Genomic DNA, 13,294 nt, shown 5'->3' with positions numbered 1-13,294 from the left:
TCAGTTTAGAATTGTATCAAGAGAGAAATAAACAAAATGTACAGTAAACAATAAAATTTATTGTTTCATTTTATTTAGAATGTAAATTTAACAAAAACAGTTCTGGCAAAGACTACGACATAGAGTACAATTACAAAAGACAAAAAAATAAAACAACAAAAAAACAGAACAAATCAAACTTTATACAAACACACATATACAGTAGAGTACAACCACACAAACGAATGTAAATTACACATACATTTGCATGTCATGTACGTAAATGTCTGCATATGAAATCAACTATGAGGTACCCAGTCTAGTTCAGTTCTAGTTCAGTTCTAGTTCAGTTCTAGTTCAGTTCTAGTTCAGTTCTAGTTCAGTTCTAGTTCAGTTCTAGTTAAGTTCTAGTTAAGTTCTAGTTCAGTTCTAGTTCAGTTCTAGTTCAGTTCTAGTTCAGTTCTAGTTCAGTTTAGTTCAGTTCTAGTTCAGTTCTAGTTCAGTTCTAGTTCGTTCTAGTTCAGTTCTAGTTCAGTTCTAGTTCAGTTCTAGTTCAGTTCTAGTTCAGTTCTAGTTCAGTTCTAGTTCAGTTCTAGTTCAGTTCTAGTTCAGTTCTAGTTCAGTTCTAGTTCTAGTTCAGTTCTAGTTCAGTTCTAGTTCAGTTCTAGTTCAGTTCTAGTTCAGTTCTAGTTCAGTTCTAGTTCAGTTCTCGTTCATTTCTAGTTCAGTTCTAGTTCAGTTCTAGTTCAGTTCTAGTTCAGTTCTAGTTCAGTTCTAGTTCAGTTCTAGTTCAGTTCTAGTTCAGTTCTAGTTCAGTTCTAGTTCAGTTCTAGTTCAGTTCTAGTTCAGTTCTAGTTCAGTTCTAGTTCAGTTCTAGTTCAGTTCTAGTTCAGTTCTAGTTCAGTTCTAGTTCAGTTCTAGTTCAGTTCTAGTTCAGTTCTAGTTCAGTTCTAGTTCAGTTCTAGTTCAGTTCTAGTTCAGTTCTAGTTCAGTTCTAGTTCAGTTCTAGTTAAGTTCTAGTTCAGTTCTAGTTCAGTTCTAGTTCAGTTCTAGTTCAGTTCTAGTTCAGTTCTAGTTCAGTTCTAGTTAAGTTTAAGATCACTCCTCTAAACATTTCCATCAACTCTCGTAACTAAGATATTTTCCACAAATAAAATGTCTTTTTTTTCTGTTTCTGGGAGAGAAACGACAAACTTAATAAACAAATACAAGTGACAGCAGTACGAATTGTTTAGGTGCTGATGAACAATGATTTAAATCATTTTTACATCTACATCTGAACATGCAACATACAAGAACACACATGTACGCACATGCATGTACTCACATATTCTCACACTCAAATGATGTTAAATTGTGTGCACTGACACACATACAATCACAGATTTTATTTGTATTTGGAAAACATTTTGAACCTAAATGGCAAATGCAACAACAAAAAAAGAGAAAACAATAAAAATTACTTTGACCAACTTAATTACTCATGTGTCTATCAATGTATAAGTGCAAGTGAAAAAGATAGAAAAAGAGGGAGTGAATACAAATTTGGCTTTCGTTAGTTGCAATTGTTGATTATATTAGAATTTGTTTGTTTTTTTAGGAGTTTTAGAAAATATTTTATTTAATCTGTAAAATACACAAACACAAAAAAATTAAATATTACAAAAATAATTTAATTGTTGTTGCTCGTATTTATTTTGTTGTGTAAATGTTTTAAATTAATTGTTGTTGCTAAATTAAGTAAATATTTAAATGCTGGATTTAAAACATTACAAGAATAGGAAATGCAATTTGTTGTGGTTGTTAAAATTGATTTAGTTTAAAAATTCATAAACAAAAAATTATTTAATTAGTGTCATAAAAGTGGTTTACAAAAAAATTGTATAATGACACAAGTGTATTTATTTTTTATATTAGATTTTAATTTTTAACGCAGTTTCTAATAGTTCTCAATGTTTAGAGATACTAACATATTTCAGTGCACTATGGGACATCATGTTTGTCATATTAACAAACATTTTCTGAAAACGAAAGTTCTCTTTTGTTGAAACTCCTAATATCATAATCATAGCTTAAAAAATGCTCTTCATTAAAACATTTCTTCTCATTCTGGCTCTACTATGCGTATGAGTATTATTATTTGTTTTAAAAATTAAAAAACAATCATACGTTACGCCGCAACCAAAGAGTATAAATTCAAGTTGTTTAAGTACCTCTCATTTATGATGATTTTTTCACATTTTGCATTCAGTTTAAGTTTATTATTTTTATTATTTATCCACATCAAGTATACTTTAGTAAGTACTTAAATGTTAAACATTTAATAACCAGTATACATTTTTTTAAATACACACACTATTTAATATTTATGTACATACATTTATTTAAAAATATATTAATCTTATTTTTCATTTTATTTGTGAAATTATCCCTGAAATACGATTAACACAACAAAATAATAAATGCGTATATAATTTGGTGTTAAATGCCGCACTTAACATTTGATTATTTTTTATTTATCTTGTAAATGCATAATTTTTTTTAAACCATTTAATACCTTACAGGGGATGGGAGGACGTTGATCATATTTTAAATACATATTTAACTTATTCTGTTTTTTTTTTATTGGCCAACTTTATTTAAACAGTTAATAAATACATAAAATGTATAAACTTTACTACGGGCATTATACCCGTAGCCAGTCAGACAATGGCAAATGTTTATATTGTAATGTGAGTGGTATATAATTTATATTTTGATATTTATATTCAATTAAATTTTTGATAATTAATTTTATAAAAATAATCGTTAAATAAAAGAAATCTTTTGTCAAAGGAACTTCTTTTTCAACAACCTCTGTGAACCTCCACTAGTTCAGTTCTAGTTTAGTTCTAGTTTAGTTCCAATTTAGGTCTTGTTTAGTTCTAGTTTAGTTCTAGTTCAGTTCTAGTTCAGTTTTAGTTCGTTTTAGTTCAGTTATAGTTCAGTTATAGTTCAGTTATAGTTCAGTTCTAGTTCAGTTCTAGTTCAGTTCTAGTTCAGTTCTAGTTCAGTTCTAGTTCAGTTCTAGTTCAGTTCTAGTTCAGTTCTAGTTCAGTTCTAGTTCAGTTCTAGTTCAGTTCTAGTTCAGTTCTAGTTCAGTTCTAGTTCAGTTCTAGTTCAGTTCTAGTTCAGTTCTAGTTCAGTTCTAGTTCAGTTCTAGTTCAGTTCTAGTTCAGTTCTAGTTCAGTTCTAGTTCAGTTCTAGTTCAGTTCTAGTTCAGTTCTAGTTCAGTTCTAGTTCAGTTCTAGTTCAGTTCTAGTTCAGTTCTAGTCAGTTCTAGTTCAGTTCTAGTTCAGTTTCTAGTTCAGTTCTAGTTCAGTTCTAGTTCAGTTCTAGTTCAGTTCTAGTTCAGTTCTAGTTCAGTTCTAGTTCAGTTTCTAGTTCAGTTCTAGTTCAGTTCTAGTTCAGTTCTAGTTCAGTTCTAGTTCAGTTCTAGTTCAGTTCTAGTTCAGTTCTAGTTCAGTTCTAGTTCAGTTCTAGTTCAGTTCTAGTTCAGTTCTAGTTCAGTTAGTTCAGTTCTAGTTCAGTTCTAGTTCAGTTCTAGTTCAGTTCTAGTTCAGTTCTAGTTCAGTTCTAGTTCAGTTCTAGTTCAGTTCTAGTTCAGTTCTAGTTCAGTTCTAGTTCAGTTCTAGTTCAGTTCTAGTTCAGTTATAGTTCAGTTCTAGTTCAGTTCTAGTTCAGTTCTAGTTCAGTTCTAGTTCAGTTCTAGTTCAGTTCTAGTTCAGTTCTAGTTCAGTTAGTTCAGTTCTAGTTTCAGTTCTAGTTCAGTTCTAGTTCAGTTCTAGTTCAGTTCTAGTTCAGTTCTAGTTCAGTTCTAGTTCAGTTCTAGTTCAGTTCTAGTTCAGTTCTAGTTCAGTTCTAGTTCAGTTCTAGTTCAGTTCTAGTTCAGTTCTAGTTCAGTTCTAGTTCAGTTCTAGTTCAGTTCTAGTTCAGTTCTAGTTCAGTTCTAGTTCAGTTTTATTTGAGCTTCTGAGCCAGTATACTTTAATGTGGGTATATTTAGTTCAATGACAAATACATATTATATGTAGTCAACAGTCTGTTTTAAAAAAGTTTAGTATTTCTTAAGTGTTAATTCCAGTTCTAAACTAAAATAAATATTTTCTGACCTAAATTCATTTTTCCCGGTCTTGTTTTTGTTCATCTACCCTTCAATTATTGCAATAAGGAAAATGAGTTTTATTGTTTTTCCTTTCTAACCTACTCCTGTTGTGTGAACAAAATTCCCCAAATAATTTAAACAATGAAGACAAGTTTTGCATTTTAAATAAAAAAACACCCGCAATTTTCTAAGAGACAACATAAACAGAACAAAAACATTTGTTTTGTATAGTTTTTCTTTAAAAATTTACAGTAGTTCCATTGCCTCAACTACCTGCTCGGTGGTCGCCATCAAGTTCATTGTTAGTTTTTCATCCTTTGTTTTATTTTTATGGACAAACAAATTTCCCTGGGTTCGTCTTTGTTCTGGTTGAAGTTTTTTTCATTATAGTTTTTTCTAGTCACCAGGTTCCAGTGAAATTGTGCAGAGATCCCTTAATTCATTATTTTTCAAACATTTAAATTTCCCTTTTTTACGCGACTATTTTTACTATTTTTTTTCGTTTTTTTTCAAAAAGGGGTCATTCAATTGTTCTTTTGTGTGAAGTTACTTAAATCATTTGATTGTTATTTTTATACATGTTTTTGTTGTAGTTTTTCCACTCTTCACTTTATTCCCGACAATTGCATGTTGTTGACTTTATAATCGTTGTATTTTATTTTTGGCCAATTTTATAATAAAAATCAGCTACAATAAAATAAGGGAAAAACTTGTGGAATGCTTTACATTTCCATCTGCAGATGAGTTGAGTATGAGTTCGTTTCACTTTATTATTATTGTAACAATATGCATTTTCCTTTTTCTTGTTTCTTTTGTCTCATTGCAAAAGATTTAAGAACATGTTTTAACTGTTTTGCGTATAGGGGAAGTAAGCTTATTAACACTATCATTCTTTTAAAAGCTTTTTATGTTGTTTTCATAGTGTGCCGGTTAAAATATTTTGCGAAAAAAAGAAATCAGTATGATTATGTATTTAAATACTTTTTGATATTTTTAAATTGTTTAAGATTTATACTTAAAAAACAAATCTATAATACTTTTTAGAATATTAGTGTTCAAATTAAGACATTTAAGACAATTATTACATAATTGTTATTTTATTACAAATTTTAAAACCTGATTTTGACAACTTTTGAAATTCTAAACTAGTACTGAACTAGAACTGAACTAGAACTGAACTAGAACTGAACTAGAACTGAACTAGAACTGAACTAGAACTGAACTAGAACTGAACTAGAACTGAACTAGAACTGAACTAGAACTGAACTAGAACTGAACTAGAACTGAACTAGAACTGAACTAGAACTGAACTAGAACTGAACTAGAACTGAACTAAAACTAAACTGAGTGACGATTATGACTGCAAGACTGAACTAGAACTGATTTAGAATTAAACTTGGATCAAAATAATACTCAAGTAGAATAGAATTTGAAATTGAGTTCAATTTGTATAATCTTGTTAAGATTAGAGATAGCATTGTTTCGTCTTAAACAAATATATTATTATCTAACTTATTTAAAATTCCTCATTTTTGGAATATTATCAAATATACATACAAAACCAAAGTGTCACAGAATTTCTATTATTTTTGGCTTGACATTGAAATACACACATAACAAAAAATTGCCCAAAAAGCATGTTGTATAATTTCCTTCTTTTATCACATTGTCTAAATTGTTACAAGTAGACAGAAATAAAAAATGTATAATATTAAATTAAATAAAATGAAATGTAATGAACAACATACCATTAAGATTGATGGGAATTTAAATTGAAAACATTTTTTTTATTCACATGTCTCTCAGTATTAGCATTTTAAGTATCTTTACAAACAGGCACATACATAAAATGAAAACGTTTGGGTTTCAAACATAAAAATAATAAGCTTGTGTTCTAATATACCTTTATATAATTTTATTAAATTCAATTAAAATTTACGTTGAAATACAATGAATTTATGTGCTATTTTATAGAAGGAATTTATTGTTTGTTTTTTACATGTGTTATCATGGTTTTGAAAATGAGCGCTTTTGCTTAAGAATTAACAATCTCTAATAGATTCCATAACAGATATATTAGCTATAGTCATTGGATTGTTCTCCTATTTCTTTAAAAATGGAAATTTCACTATTTGTTTTTACTTATACTTCTTATAAAAGATATTAAGTCGGTTTGTTTAAAATCAATACAAGAAGAAAATTATGAATGTTCATTTAATTTTCAACATTTCAATATTTCTAAAATTTAATTTAAATAAATTTTAATTTTTTCCTGTTAATCCCTAAAACAATTCAAATTTATTAAATAATTTTCCTTTTTAAAACAAAACTGTTTTACGTTTTTAATTTTTTCTGTGTTCTTAGCACAATTTTTGTAATAACCATAAATTAAGTAATGCGTGAACATTTATTATGTGATTAAGTTTAAAACAAAGAATACAAAACCAAAAAAGGTACCAAAGAAAAAGGGTTTCTTACGAAACAAATTCACATTTCACTCTAGAGCTTCAACACCATAACATATTCTGGTTAAAGTGTTCCCTATATAACTACTACAAGAACAACAAATACAACTACCATTTAATATTGTTGTTGTCGTTGTTCATTTAACATTTCAACACCTGGAGAAGAGTTGAAATGTTGAGGAATAACGATGACGATGACTACAAGACTTAACAAACCACCAAACCAACCAACAACAAACAGCAACCGGTAAACGTACCAAACTGAACTGAAGCAAATAAATGCGAAAACTAACACTGGCTTATAATGCTTAAAGGTGTAAATTTGTATAATTTTACATGTATTTTATGTAAATATACATACGTACACACACATATTCATACAAACTTATTAATATACTGACTGCTATAGTCAATGTACTGCCCTGCATATTTCCAAATAAAGTTCTCAATATTTAGAAAATATACTAATTGAAAAGGATACATTGATTCCATGCTTAACTACAGGTTCTACCTTATATACGTGAGAGTGTGTATTTAACACTAAATAAAAAACTGAAAATGTATTTTAAACAACGTTTAAAATAAGTGATTACCCTTGACTTTTTGACTTCTACCTTTCTTACCATACACTCACATTTATAAGAGTTTGTTAAAATGTATGCCATTTCGGTATGGTTGTGTGATAAATGTATGTTTGTCAAAGTGTGTATTAATGTGTGTGTGAGTATGTGTGAGAATCCCTTTGGTGTTATTAAGTAATTTACAAGATACTTAAAACAAGAAATATGTTTAGCATTTTAAAAATAATTGCACACAAGTGAGGTGTTGAAAAATACAACAGCAAAAAAGCTTTATATTGAAAAAAATTTTAACTCAAACATCTAAAATTAAAATAAGAAATAATTATTTTTAATTTAAAAAATCATTTATTAAGTCGAATGAGAAAATTAATTTGTTCAAAAATCATTTTTTAATTTCATTTGTCGACTAAATGAAATTAAAAAAAATTACTAAATATCACCATAGTCCTAACTTCAGTTCTCTCTATAATCTTGAACATAGACCTCTCTAAAGTGTTGACTATAGACCTCTCTAAAGTCTTGACTATAGATCTTTCTATAGTCTTGACTATAAATCTCTCTATAGACATCTCTAGAGTTTTGACTATAAACAACTCTATAGTTCTTGACTAAAGATATCTCCATAGTTTAGACTAAAGATCTCTCTATAGTCTTGACTACAGATCTCTCTATAGTCTTGGCTATAGATCTCTCTATTGTCTTGACTATAGATCTCTCTATAGTGTTGACTATAGATCTCTCTAAAGTCTTAACTATAGACCTCGCATTATTGTTCACTGTAGACCTCTCAATATTCTTGACTATAGACCTCTCTATAGTTCTTGACTAAAGATATCTCCATAGTTTTGATTATAGACCTTTCTATAGTCTTGACTATATATCTCTCTATAGTCTTAACTATAGATCTCTTTATAGTTTAGACTAAAGATCTCTCTATAGTCTTGACTATAGATCTCTCTATAGTCTTGGCTAAAGATCTCTCTATTGTCTTGACTATAGATCTCTCTATAGTCTTGACTATAGTCTTCACTATAGATCTCTCTATAGTCTTAACTATAGATCTCTCTATATTTTAGACTAAAGATCTCTCTATAGTCTTAACTATAGATCTCTCTATAGTCTTAACTATAGATCTCTCTATAGTCTTGGCTATAGATTTCTCTATTGTCTTTACTATAGATCTCTCTATAGTCTTGACTATAGATCTCTCTATAGTCTTAACTAAAGACCTCTCAATATTCTTGACTATAGACCTCTCTATAGTCTTGACTATAGACATCTCTATAATCTTGACTATAGATCTCTCTATAGTCTTCACTATAGATCTCTCTATAGTCTTAACTATAGTTCTCTCTATAGTTTAGACTAAAGATCTTGACTACAGATCTCTCTATAGTCTTGGCTATAGATCTCTCTATTGTCTTGACTATAGATCTCTCTATAGTCTTAACTATAGACCTCGCAAAATTGTTCACTATAGACCTCTCAATATTCTTGACTATAGACCTCTCCATAGTCTTGACTATAAACCTGTCTATAGTCTTAAATATAGATTTCTTCATAGTCTTGACTGTAGACTTCTCCATAGTGTTGAATATAGACCTCTCTATAGCTTTGACTATATACCTCTCTATTGTCTTGAATATAAACCTCTCTATAGTCTAAACTATAGATCCCTCCACAATAGTGACCATAAACTTACAATAGTATTGACTATAGACCAGTCTATAGTCTGGAATATAGAATATATTGTTTTGAATATAGACCTGTCTATAGTCTTGACAACAGACCATATCTGATCAGTCAGACTTCCCTATAGTCCTTACTATAGGCCTATCTATAGTTTTACCTTTAGACCTCTTTATAGTCCTGACTATAGAACTCTCTATAGTCTTGACTATAGACCAGATCTGATCAGTCAAGCTTATTTATAGTCCTGACTGTAGACCTCTCTATAGTCCTAACTTTAGACCTCTCTATAGTCCTAACTGTAGATTTCTCCATAGTCTGGAATACAGACCTCTTCATAGTCTTGACTCTAGAGCAGTCTATAGTCTTTACTGTAGAGCAAATCTGCCTATAGTCTTGTCTTGACTATAGGTCAAGACAGTTCATAGAACAGTCCAGTTCTTTTTTATATATATAATAGTTTATAGTCATGTCTATCGAACACTCTATGTTACAAAATATATACTAGTGTATAATTTTTAGAGTATTGACTTTTAATTATTCTTTCATTATTACGACTATATACTTAAAACTATTCCATTTTTCAATATATGTCCAAATACATTTTAACAATAAACTATATTCTTAACCTTAGAATTATTTGTGAGAATAAAATTTTGCACATTTCGCATTTTATATACTTACTATAACTTCCCAAGTAAGCATTTAAATAATTTATCTTTATTAGACTTAAAGTAATACCGTAAATTCTATAATAATCCTTACTAAAATAAATATATAAAAAATTTAAGTGTTTGGCAATTTACTAGGCTTTTAGAGCATTAACAATTTTACTTCTGTGAAAATTCATTCACATTCTAATAATTCAAATAATTCATTCGATGTTGTTGTTGTGTGAAACATTTGCATAAAGCCACAAGATAAACTAATGCTAACGATAACCAACTGTTTATTATAAGAAAAACTATAGTTTTTTAAAGATCTTTTTTTTTTCTTAATAGAATATGATAGAATGATGTGCTATTTGCATAAATATGTATATTTAGTTTTATGGCGATTTTAATTTTTTATTTAGATTTGATTTTCTAAACTAGTTGGTTGCATTTAATAACTCCTTTACATATATATGTACGTACATATGTTCCTAAAAGCATTTTATGTTTCTCATTTTTACAAGTACAAAATTTACAAACAATGAGCAATTGCGTTTTTAGCAAAATTGTTCACAATTATTTCTTAACAAAAAAAAAAAAAAAAAACTAAAATAACATAAAATATGTACTTGTACTACCAATAGTTTTCTATATACATATTTTTATCCTGGCAAATTCATTCATCTAGTGTGTGGCGGTTTTAAATAGAAATTTTAAACTCCATTTTATTTGTTTGCATATTTTTTTCTAGTTATTCCCACTTTTTTTTTGAATTAGAGTTCATTGTAATTTTTGTGTAGAAGTAATTGTTGCAATGGCAGTTAAACTCTGTTATATGTAGCGGTATGTTGTAGTTTTTTTCCTACATGTCGCAGTTTGAGTAATTTACGACTAAAAATACATAAACATTGTTACACACAAACTCAGAGACAAACACAACATAAACTACCAAACGACAATGACAAACATACATATGAAAAGAGTCTTACTTACAGAAATAAATGCAAATAAGAGCAAAAAAAACAAACAATTTAAAAATGTATGAATTCTTTGTAACTGCTACTAAAACTACAAACAACTACATGCATAGATACTTTACGTTAGTGATTGACAGTTATAACCAACAGAGGACTAAAAATCAGCAAACATATATTTATGAGTCGAATGTGACTCATTGAAAAAAAAATCAGGCAAATGTGAAGTTTTTTTATTAAAAAATGCTATATCATATCTCTTCTCTGTAAGCCGATCACTGCTTTCCATATAACCATATTTAACATTACACATTCATATAAAAGAACAATATACATACAACATTACCCATTTCCCTCTCTCCTAACATTTCCAACAACCATAAAAACAATAAAACAATGACAAAAACATTGAATGTGAATGAACAAAAAACATCAAGGAACAGAAAAAATGTGTTATATATAGTAATATTGTATAGCAGTACGAATGTGAATGTTTTGTAAAACAGATCCAGAATCCTTCCTTTATTATGCGGGAATTTGGAATAAATTGTTTAAAATTTAAATTATATAATTCAAATAAAAACAAATTGAATATCTCAACGCACTAAACTATAAGTTCAAAATTAAAATAAGTTTTTGTTTTTTTAATTTATTTACTTTTACAAAGAGAAAATCAAAATTCTATTCATAGTTGAGATATGAGTAAAATCACCAAAAAAAATATTTTTTTATCACAATTTCGGATATATCTGTAATACTTGGTTTTTTTTACAAAAATTGTTTTTATGTCCTGAAGATAACTTCGGGATCCAAATCATGAATATTTCTATCAGACATGTTTTCAATAAGCTTGCTATTTAACATCTTAAAAAAAAATAATTTCGAAAAAAATAGTATATTTTTATTATTAATCAAAGAAAATGAAAATATTTTATTTAAATAAAATGAGGACCACAAAAAATATATTTCTATTTATAAGTAAGTTCTCAGAAGAAATACTGCCCGATGTCAAAGCCATTTATACCGTTCAGATTTGTCAGGTACTAGACCGCTCCGAAGGTTTCTATAGAGTAAGTTATTAAGTTAGTAAGTTAGTAAGTTAGGAAGTTAGGAAGTTAGTAAGTTAGTAAGCTAGTAAGTTAGTAAGTTAGTAACTTAGTAACTTAGTAAGTTAGTAAGTTAGTAAGTTAGTAAATTAGTAAATTAGTAAATTAGTAAATAAGTTAGTAAGTTAGTAAGTAGTAAGTTAGTAAGTTAGTAAGTAAGTTAGTAAGTAGTAAGTTAGTAAGTTAGTAAGTAGTAAGTAGTAAGTTAGTAAGTTAGTAAGTTAGTAAGTTAGTAGTTAGTAAGTTAGTAAGTTAGTAAGTTAGTAAGTTAGTAGTTAGTAAGTAGTAGTTAGTAAGTTAGTAAGTTAGTAAGTTAAGTAGTAAGTTAGTAAGTAGTAAGTTAGTAAGTAGTAAGTTAGTAAGTTAGTAAGTTAGTAAGTTAGTAAGTTAGTAAGTAGTAAGTACGTAAGTTAGTAAGTTAGAAAGTTAGTAAGTTAGTAAGTTAGTAAGTTAGTAAGTTAGTAATTGGTAAGTTAGTCAGTTAGAAAGTTAGGAAATTTTTTTTAAATTTTTCATTAAAATCCTTTGTATTTGTGAAGATATCGTCCGATAAAATTTTTGCCGTTTTAAGCTTTAAGTTAAAATATCTCGAAGAATGATGAAGATATGACAGAGGTTAAAACTTTAATTTTTTTTATTTAGATTGGACTTTTGGTGAAGGTGTAACAGATTTTAGAAATGAAGTTGTCTTCCCTCTTTTATAAGCATTCAAAAAACTGATGTGATGAAGGAAATGTATATCTATTAATGTTTGCTTAGGTCTTTGGATTTCAAAATTTTTTAAATTTTGTTGGCCTGTGTTAGTTATGATAAAAAGTACAGATTTTCAGAAAAAATCGATTTTTTATGAAAAATGGTCTTCATGAAAAAAAAAAATTTTGTTGATTTTTAATGACCAAATAATTTATAGCTTGTTTTATATTTATCTTATCAAGATTTAGATTGCTTATTTTACTACATTTTATTTTATCAAAAATTTTGAATTCCTTAAGAAGATTAAAAAATTATTACACATTTATGTTAATATTTTAATTTAGCAAATAAGACAATTTAATAAATTACTAATTACAAAATCAATAATGAAAATCTCTTAAGGTTATTAACATGGTATAAAAGAATGTTAAGATTCAATTTACAAATAACTAAAAATATTCTTACATATAATACACACATTATTAAATTAATACTCACATTCTTTAGATATAGTTTTGTTAAAAACATAACAAAGCATATTAAATTATTACAACTAACATATTAACTTAAGTTGAGTAATTTTAACACATTTATAATTATAGTTTTATGTTAAAGTTTTGCAATGCATTCTTAATTTATTTATTTATCTTGGCTCTAATTTCATAATTATGTTTTGTTTGCACAAAAATAGAAACAAATATTACTTTTCTACAAATATTTAAGTTATTATATTCAGTCTTCATTTTCTCTATTTTAAGAAAGTTGTCAAAAAAATCGTTGTTAGTTTTTTGTTCAAGATTTTGTTTATTATTTTGACTCTGCTGTCATAAACTTAAGCTGCTTGCTGTTGGTGTATTAAGTTTCGTTCTTAATATACGTTAGTAGTTAGTTGTTGCGTTTTAGGTTTTTTTTTTTTTTGTTCATATTTTTTAATTGAAATTAAAAACTTTCTTTCCCTGGTTCTTAACTCATATTAAAACCATATTTTTGATATATTAACTCACACACAC

Source organism: Lucilia sericata, unplaced genomic scaffold, assembly GCF_015586225.1.
Source record: "Lucilia sericata isolate MDLA Ls3-8-SP2 unplaced genomic scaffold, ASM1558622v1 Contig001262F_arrow, whole genome shotgun sequence".
Classification (NCBI taxonomy): domain Eukaryota; kingdom Metazoa; phylum Arthropoda; class Insecta; order Diptera; family Calliphoridae; genus Lucilia; species Lucilia sericata.
Note: the sequence above shows the minus strand (reverse complement) of the source record.